This window comes from Mus pahari, chromosome 3 (assembly GCF_900095145.1).
Source record: "Mus pahari chromosome 3, PAHARI_EIJ_v1.1, whole genome shotgun sequence".
NCBI lineage: Eukaryota > Metazoa > Chordata > Mammalia > Rodentia > Muridae > Mus > Mus pahari.
The window spans coordinates 876,010-886,445 of record NC_034592.1 but is presented as its reverse complement, the minus strand read 5'-3'; the positions used below and the strand labels follow the sequence as shown (position 1 = coordinate 886,445).

Here is a 10,436-nt window from a genome sequence, read left to right as displayed (position 1 = left end):
AGAGAGAGAGAGAGAGAGAGAGAGAGAGAGAGAGAGAGAGAGAGAGACTTGATAGCCTTGCTTTGTTAACTATTAGAAGTTCATTCCTGCTCTTCGATCTGTAGATACCAGTATTGAGCTATAACTGTGATTGATATTTAATAGGCACTCAATAAGCAAAGAGCTGATATTTAGTCTTATATTTACTATCTTTAAGTTCCATTCCAATGGCATGTATTTTAGGCATATGCTCTCTTTAGTATTATGTTGTCTTTGTAGGCCTATTACCAGCCATTGCTAGTCTTAAGACAGTAGGAGGTCTTGCTATAATTTACAGCAGTTACCTTGACACCTAAGTTCAGAACATCTAGCAAGACAACACGAGCAACCCAGGATTTCCAGACACTTAACAATTTTTACCTGAATACATTTCAACTCCATGGAACAGATGTTTGCTGAGGATCTCCCGTGTCCGATGGATGATATTAGGGAAAATGATATGAAAGTGATAATCGTACTGTTAGGAAGCCACAGAACCTATGGCACAGTGCTGGCACACAGAGAACAATGATGAAAAGTTAATTGGTTGTTTATATTACTAAGGCATTCATGAAATGCTGCACTATGCAGATATCAGGAGGGAGGTGCAGGGCAGATTCGCTGTTGGGTGTGCCTGGGCAACAATCACCAACATGAGAGGCAGCAAGAAGGCTTCCAGGAGGAGGAGGAAGACCCTGGCATGAGCGTAAAAAGGCATACTGGGATTTGCAAGCAGCCTGGAAGGCCTCACGCATGGACTGCATGCCTGGTTCATTATGAAAACCATTATGACCCACGGGCATGGCCCAAAGATGAGCCCTGTGTTGGAATGGCAACCAAATAGGCAATGTAGGACACGGACTGAGTGATGGAGAGTAGAATGCAGGAGTAGCAAATTAGGAAAAGACACTAACAGATTTGTCTTGAACCTTGGGGTCAACATTTCAGGGTAACCACAAGCTTGGACGGGCACCCTCTTCTTTTTCCAGTAACATGGAAAAATGTTAAAATTATTACCATATAAGAAAAAACTGCTACGTCTTAAAAGCTGACTCAAAGCAGCATTACTTGGTGATTAAATGATCTCTGAAATATGTTACTTAGTGGTGGCAGAAGGTAAGTCACTTAGAATGGCCAGAAAGTTCCTAGTAATTCAACTCTGATCTCAGGGTTCAAAGTGACTTAACTCTGAACTGGAAGCCCACTGATTAATTGGACGAATGAGTATATTTCTATAAAACTATATTATAACCCCAGCTTTCTATATAGTGAGGTTCATTGCCTTTAAGAGTTTACTGAGCATCAAAACAGTTATTTACAATAATAATTTCAGGGGTTTCTCTGAAGAGCTTAATACACTCCTGCATACTTTAATTAACTCTCCTAATGTCCAGGGCAAGCAGGCAAGGGATGAAGGTGAGTCATGGAAAAGTACCCAAGAGTGGAAGACTGGACCACAAGATGTGCTTTGAGATGAAACCCTCTTATTATTGCTCCCATTTCAGCAATGAGGAAATGGAGTTCTTGTTCAGACAAGGGTGAGGAGCTACAGTCCATTTTCACCAAAGGCAGAGCACACTGCTGCAGGCTCTGGAAGCATCCCCTGGGGGACCTTCAAAAATAGTATCACAAGCATGACCCATGAGGCTTGTCTTTTGAGAGTCGACCAACACTTATTAATAAAGACCTAAAATGTGTGCCAAAGAGAATATACATCATTTTGCTCTTAGAAAAGAAACACAGAACATGAATCCCAACATGTGGTACACAACCTATCAGCTTTGATTGATTGCTTATGGAAGGTGTCTTAAGTACCCCCCCCCCCTTTTTCAGTACAACAAAAAACCAGACAGAAAGAATTTACAGGAATGGAGATTCATTTTGACTCCTGATTTCAGAGGACTCCCTCCATAGTCCTGTGCACTTATGTAGATGGTCATGGCAGCATATATAGCAGAGACTATTCCTACATTGCATTGAAGGGGGCAGGAACATGAACAAAGCAGGGCACACTGTAACTTCTTCCAGTGGGATCCATTTCCTACATTTTACTACCACCCATTAATACCATTATAGTAGGAATCCAACAAGGGATCAATCTACTCTCTATGTCAAAGTCCTTAAGCTGTATCATCACCCAAAAGGTCCGTGGAGAAACTTCTAGCAGTATTTTCTACCCATCACTAAAACAATCTTCAATCCAGTCAACTTGTCAACCAAGACTGCGCAGCACAGGTAGCTTATATGACTTCATCTGTTTAGAGAAGTTCTTATTCTCTCCTTGTGTTAACTTCAGCTCCTGGGAGATGACTGTGTATTCCCTGGTACCAAGGATTGTATTAGGGGTAGGGTTAGTTTTTGTTGCAAATTCAGTACAGATTGTAGGGCTAGACATTGGAAAGACTATGGCATGGTTTGGCTATGGTTTAAATACATCCCCCTAAAGTTCATGAGTTGGGAACCTGGCCCTCATTATGCCAATATGAGAAGTAACATGGACTTAAAGAGATGGAGCCTAGTGAAAATAACTGGCTCATTGTGGGGAGTTCTCTTAGGATCTCTTAGTTGGCATATGATGGGTGTGTCAATGAGTAAACCTGGCGCCTTCCTAGTCACCCTGGTTTTCTCTCTCAATAGGAGTATTTCCCAGTTACAATGATGTCATGATAGCACACATGATAATGTAACAGTCATAGGGATCCACATCCAAACCACGCAGATTTGGTGTCATGCTATTGAATTTCCAAAACTACAAGCTATGTAGATTTATTTTCTGTGCAAATCACCCACTTTCCTTACTTTGCTGTAGCAACAGAAAAAAATGGTGCATTGCAGACTAGGAAACTAAATAAGTCCTTCCTATTCCTCTTCCCCTGCTATGCTGTGCCGACTTTAATTCAGGTTTGAAGAGTACACTTATGTGCAATTGTCATATATAATCTTGTATAAACCAACTCAGCTTATGAAGAAAATTAAGGATCCTAACCGCTTTACCAGACCAATGACATTCACTCAATCCAATGCTCCCTGTAATGTCCTAAGAGAAAACTGTGAGCTAGTCCCCATAACCATAAAGCATACCAAGTCTCTTAGAAAGGTTTGTTTATGGGGTAGAGATGGCCCAGCAGTTAAGAATGCTTACCTGTTCCTCAAAAAACCAGACTTTGGTTCCCAGCGTCCAAGCTTGGTGGCTTACAAACACCTGAAACTCCAGTCAGGGAATCCAGCATCCTCTTCTGTTCCCCTAGGCACTGCATGAATGTAGTGCATGAGTGCATATGCATACACACACACACACACACACACACACACACACACACACACAAACACACACATGTACACAAGACATACACCTGGACACATATACACATGTGCACACACACAGACATATGCACACACATACACACACACACACACTCATATACACACAGAGGCACATGTGCACACACAAACAGACACATATATACATGTGTACACACACAGAGAGAAACACACTCAGACACGTGCACATACATAAGACATACACACACTCATACACACACAGAGGCACATGCATGTGAGCACACAGACACATGTACACAAGACATACACCCAGACACATACACATATACACATGTGCACACACACAGAAACACACAGACACATGCACACACATAAGACATACACTCACACTCATTTACACACAGAGGCACATGCATGGGCACACACACAAGACATACCCACAGATGTAAACACATACACACACAGACACTTGCACACACACACACACAAACACACACTTGCATACACACACAGACACATGCACACAAGACATACACATAGACTCACACACACATACACACAGAGACACACCTACATATGCATGCACACACACACACACACACACACACATCTTGAAAGGTTTGTTTAGCACAATATCTTATCTTGTGTGCATTTTTAATAATGCTTCCTAAGATTTTGTATACTCATATGTTTATTTATTCGTATTACTGAATGTAATTATTTTGCTATATTCTTAAACAACTGCTAAAGAGAAAGTTCCATTAGTATAGCTTATAATACATGTTATCAAAATCATCAAAATACCTCAGGACTATAATTTTAATCTCTTTTTTGGATTTGATTTATGTCTGTAACTTTAAGAATTTTACTATGTTTCTTGAATAAAAAAAAGTTATTTTAAGTCAAATCACAAATCCACTGCCAAAACATGTCAGATGCTGAAATGCCATCCAAGCAAAGTATGGTTTTGAATTTAGATCAATGATTTCAAAGTAACAAAAATATTGGATATTTTTTTATTATGTATTAAAAAAATCTGTGTTTACAGTGATGGTGTCTAAGTTTCAATCAACCTTAAATGTTATGTGCTCAAGAGTTTTTTAAGCTGAAAGGGACTATGAGGGTATTTCAATCCCATGCCTTTGTTTTACATATATGAAAACTAGACCCTTGCTCTTTCAAAGATCCAGTAATCTAAACCAGAACCAAGTCTCTCAGCCTCGCAGCCTCATAATCTTCTTTATTAAGCCATAGGAACATCTGCTATGACTGTCACAACGAGTTCTCATGGTCTTTTTTTAATATCGAAGTGCTACTCCAAAGAAAATACCATTTATTGTTGTAGAAACACTGCTACAACAATCAAATCCCCACCGCACTGCTCTTGGGGTGCCATGAAGCAGCCACTGGATAGCCATGTTAGCCTTTTCTTAATTATAAAAACCGGGATTTTAGTAATTTAGATTCACCTACTTAATTTGGTCGTTGCAAGAAGCAATAATAAAAACAACCCTAAAGCATACAGCATAGCTAAGTGCAAACTAAATGCTTAACAACAAAAGCCCATCTCAACTATATTTAAACCAAGAAGCAATAACCAGTTGGAGTCATAATTAGGAATGAGTAGCAAGAAGTGTCTCATGTCCTTAGAACCTCAGAACACGCTAACACAGCTGCACATCTGAGAGGCTCTGGAGCCCCTCAGTTTTCCTCCTTCTCCGTATTCCAGTTTGGTGTTCACCTAAGCCATGTAACAAGTATGGGCTGAGAGCAAATTAGAAGTCAGTGCCTCCTCACAGACGCCATTGCCAGGCAGGAGGCAGTGTTAAGTCAATACCTTTGGCAGATTTAAGTAAGCACCTTTGTTGTTGCTGATGCACCCTGAAGAATCTGCCTTGGATTTCTCCTGGAAAAGAGCAGAAGCTCCGCCAAAAAAAATCATTTCCTCATAGTAAAATATGGCTTCCCAGGTGACATGCAAAATTGTCTAGCTTGAGCTGACCTTTAAGAAAACAAACAAATGAGAACCTATCGACTGGATTCTCTTGGATAAGAAATAGACTTCATAACAGGGAAGGGTGGGAAGGAATAAATAGTTATATTATAAAAGTATTACAAATGCAAAATTTTTAAGAAAGGTTGGAATATTGGGCATAGAAAACATGGCCATTCGGGAATGCCTGGATAAAATGCATGTCTAGCATGCCAAAGTTCCTGGGCTCCATCTCCAGCAGCAGGGTGTGTGAGAGTCATCTGGGTTGGGGGTGGTGAGATTTGTCAGTCATCACTGGGAACTTAACTCAGTGGGAGAGCACTTGCCTAGGAAGTTCAAGGTCAGTCCTCAGCTCCAGAAAAGCAGGAGACCAGTCCCTACCCCACCCCGCCTCCCCTAAACTCACACTGTAGCACTGAGCTACAATCTCAGGCCTCGCTTATTTAAAAAAAATATATTTTATTCTATGTGCATTGGTGTTTTGCCTGCATGTATGTCTGTGTGAAGGAATCAGATCTTGGAGTTACACACAGTTGTGAGCTCCCATGAGGGTGCTGGGAATTGAATTGAACCTGGGTCCTCTGGATGTACGGTCACTACTCTTAACGACTCTTTACCTCTGAGCCATCTGTCCAGCCTCAGGGAGGGATTTTTTTTTTTTTAAGCAATTAAAAAAAGAGAAAAGAAGAAAGAAAAAGAACCCCTCTCTTTCTCCTTTGTTCTTACCTCTTTCAAACACGGATTGTTTGGGTTAGGGATCACCTACCTAGCACGCATGAGATCTAGGGATCAACCCCCAGGATCACAGAATCATAAATATAAATAAACAAACAAATATGCCTTGGTTTTGCAGTTCATATACAGATGTACATATGCACATATGTAATTTTCTGTGAAAAAAAACAAAAACAAAAAAACAGATTGCTTCACTCTCTTCTACTTGGTAACATACATACATACATACATAAAGTATGATGTCCACAGGAGAAATGAAATAAGGGAGTTGGGAATGTGAATGGCTAGGGGTGACCCCAGGACAACTGGAGCCAGTACCTTGGATTGGATGCTTGGTCCTGGTTCTTGATGATGCTTTCTGAGAGAAGCCACTCCATGCAGTTAGTACTGAGAGGTACAGCTGAAAACGGTTCCTAAACATTTTTTAAGCTTATGCTCAATATGCTTTTTTTTTTTTTAAGCCTGCAGTTTTCCTTTCTGAATTGTATGTCTCTCCATCTCAAATTTAAACAAGTATTGCTCTCAGTGTTTAATTACAATTTAATGGAAATGGTACTTGCATTCCAATTAGCTTTTAGTTTTCACATCACGAATGTGCATCCAAGTTATTGTGTCATTATAATCTCATGTTATAATGGCTTCATAATGCAAGTCCCTGCAGGGTTGAATTAGTGGTTTCCTATGGTAATCGCCCATCACTATAATATCATAATCACATAAGCACAGTCCCTGCATGCTCCACGGCAATCATTCTGACATTGTAAAAGCAGTTTAATAGTATTACCATAGATCCTCTAGAGAAATCATCTCACCGTCACTGAATTGCCACACAAGATTAATTACGATGGAGCCAAGTCACTCTGATATAAGAGCTTGAAAAGAACTCAGCATCATGGTGTCCACCTTCTCCAAAAGACAGTGCATTCCACAATAAGGCCATCAGACAACCCTTGACTATTTGTCATTTCCTAAGATGTTAAGGTTTGGGTTGGTTTGTCTGGACTCAAGCAACAGTAGTAAGTGGATCAGTATTTTTCTGGCAGACAAAGTAGAAGTAGACAGGGTTCCTGTCTACAAGGAGTTTGCAATTTAATCAGGTTTGCAAAGAATGCTTTCATGACAAAGGATGTACTCTGAAGTGACTGGTTGAGTTTCACTAAAGAATTCATTGCTGTTGTTTGTAGTGTTGATGGAGCCCAAGCCCTTCGGCATGCTAGGCAACAGCTCCATCACTAAGGTACTAGCAGAAATGGCTAATAACTAGGAAAAGAGTTGAGTGTAATGAGTACCAGCATCATGGCAGGAAATGGAGTGCATGTTATGAGCACCTGGATGGCCTTTTTGTATTCACTAATTCCAGGAAGAGAAAAGAACTCTAGCAGAATACATACCCCAGGACATCTAAGGAGTGCTGTGGGCTGAAGACTCAAACAGAGGCATACCCCTACATTTAACAGTATGTAAGGGGGCTTGAGACCTTGAAGGTGGGGCTTTTGTTGGAATGACTGGATCGGGACAATCCTATGAAGGAACCGATCATGACTGAGCTTAGAGGAGTAGGCTAGTTTCTAAGAGGATGGGTTGTTTAAAAGAGGTGATCCTGGGCTGGAGAGATGACTCAGTGGTGAAGATGTACTACTCTTACTGAGGGCCTAGGTTTGGTTCTCCACAAGAAACTCATAATTGACAGTAACTCCTATTTCCTGCTACTGACCTCCGCAGGCTTCTGTACACACATGGTGTGTATTCAACACTCTGGGCTGCACATATGTAGCGAGAATTTTGGTTTCTTAAAAAAAACACACACACACAATAATATGCTCTATATTATATTTTATATTATAATTATAATATATTATGTTTTCTTTTTTATCCCAGGTGTTGGAAAATAAGGCTGCTTCAGATAGTCTGCAGTACCTGACTATGATTTGCCTCGTGCTCTAGCAGAGGCATAGTTCTGCCACCGATAGATAGTTTCTGTGATGTTTAGCATTCTGGGAACTTTTCATAGGGTCAATGCTGTGGCCCCAGAGACAGTGTGTGTTGTTTGTTGGTTGCTGTTGGTAGTGGATTGGTTAAGTAGTCATGCACAAAGAAGAAACAAGGAAAAAATAGATATTCTGGTTGCGAAGATCAAACTTGCCCCAAGGAACTTGATGCTCCTAATCAATAGGAAGTAGTCTAACGATAGTGCTACCCACTTCCTCCTCTATCGTTTTTATCGTCTATCTAGTGTTAGGGGATTAAAAGAATAGAAAAAAAGGGGTAGAGAAGGGTGGAAGAATGAACACACAAAGGAGCCAAAGATAGTGACACACAAACACATTAAATGAATGAATGAAAGAATGAATGAAGTAAACTATATTCTCCCTTATTCTTTAATTTTATACACACATACAGAGACATACAGACAGACAGACCGACAGACAGACAGACAGACAGACAGACAGACAGACATACACACACACACACACACACACACACCTGGCTACTAGCCAGGATGATCTCCCTCTTCAGATGGTGTAACAGTGCTCTTTGGGTTTTCTAGTGACCATTGTTGCAGGCCAAATAAACTCTTTAATCTTTTCCTCCTCCAGTGTTTTCCATGCAGGGAATGGAAATGGCACAGTTCTGGATTGTTAGGTGAAGAAGAAACAGCTTTTCTCATGTAGCATCAGATCAAATACCAGGAAAAATAAAGTACCATGGAGAAAAATGCTGCCCATCCCCCTAGAAGTCTCCTTGGTTTCCATAGTTGATACCACTGTGTAAAATGACTGTCATAGTGTCAATGACAAATGGCACACATGGCAGGGACTGGCAGGATATTGTGTTCATTGGAGGGGCCTCTAATCTCCTAGTGTTCTCGGGGGATCCCACAGGAGAATTGCAAACAGATTCTCATAACTCATGAAGAATCTTCCCTGCTCAATGTTGAAGTGAGAACAACGTCACTGCAGCACTTAGCACCATGCCTGGCCCAAAGCAGGCATTCTATAAATGTTTATGGATGGATGAATAAATTAACTTGACTGGAAAGGATGTGCTGGGTTTCAGAGCCACTGTGGGTCTGAAAACACAAGGAACAGATTTGAGATATGTATTCTCTGATGACGTTAACAGTAGAGGAGTTACCAACTGTCAGTGCCTCAGGTTATTGTTTGTCTTCTTGGTCATGGAACAGCGTAGCGTTCTGACCGACAGTGGTGTCTAATCTTCCCTTTCTGGGACTGTGGACACCCGGAAGACCTCAAAATTACTCCAAGGCTCTACTTTCCAAAAAGAAGCAATAACACTTTTTTAATTGGAACACAGAAAGGATAAAGATATATTCTCTAAGTACTCAAAGCTACTTTTACCAACAAGCTGTGGAGCAATATAAACCGATTACATAAACAGAATTAGCTGTCCTTCCTTTGAAGTTATTTTTAACTTCATAGGTAAAGTCTTTATAGCCCTCACCACTCCAGACTGCTTTGGGTCTTGTTTAGGCTTCCTATGAAATTAAATTTCATTTCCTGGCTTATTCTTTCCAGTAAATTTATCTCATGCATTTTCCATGATGTACTGGTATAAAATGCACCTTTATTACATTTGGTTATCAGTTTTTATCATTTGCTCTACTACTAGAAATGACTGAAGGTTTAAAAAAATCAGTAAGTTGGGGGACTAGTAAGATGGCTCAGTGAGTCAGGGTTCTTGCCACCAAGCCTTAGGACATGAGTTCATATCCCAGGATCTGCATGGTAAGACAGAACTGACTATTGAAGCTGTTCTCTGATGTCCAATGCAAGTCATGCCAAGCTCACACACACATAATAAATAAATAACTGTAATTTTTCAAATCATGTTTAAAACCATGCATACTTGATGTAAGGAGAGAAATCATATTTATTATACATTATCTTGCTATTTAGAAAAATATTCAATTTTGTCCTCTCAGGAATTCCGAAAGGAATGAAATAATTCTTGATTTATTAGGTGAATTCCCCTATCCAAAAGTTAGAGTATATAACACATATTAAATGATGAGAAAGAGAGAGAGAGAGAGAGAGAGAGAGAGAGAGACAGAGACAGAGACAGAGACAGAGAGAGAGACAGAGAGAGAGAGACAGAGAGAGAGAGAGACAGAAAGACAGAGAGACAGAGACAGAGAGAGACAGAAACAGAGAGACAGAGAGAGAATGAGATAAGATTGGGAGAGAGAGACACACACACAGAGGCAGAGAGCAAGAAACAGAGAGTGAGACAGACACAGACAGAAACAGAAAGAAAATATAAATATATATCTTGGTTCCAGTGCTCTGCCAGGGAAAGGGTGGACTGGAGAAGAGTCACAGCTTCTGGGAAGGAACCCATGTCTGGTTCTGGTCATCCGGCGCCTTTCCCCGCCCAAGGAGGGGTGTTC

At 40.5% G+C, this 10,436-nt stretch overlaps 1 protein-coding gene across 3 annotated transcripts in view; it reads right to left on the bottom strand.

Annotated features, from left to right (window-relative positions):
• The window catches only part of Pter (phosphotriesterase related), a 70,311-nt gene that overhangs the window by 49,750 nt on the left and 10,125 nt on the right, over positions 1–10,436 (bottom strand). Inside the window, exon 1 of one of the 3 annotated variants that reach the window (XM_029536108.1) lies at positions 3,161–3,339. The exons of the other annotated variants lie outside the window; for them this stretch is intronic. The gene's annotated coding sequence lies outside the window, so the exon portion shown is untranslated. Of the gene's footprint in view, positions 1–3,160; positions 3,340–10,436 lie in introns of those variants that run through there. 3 annotated transcript variants of the gene reach the window in all.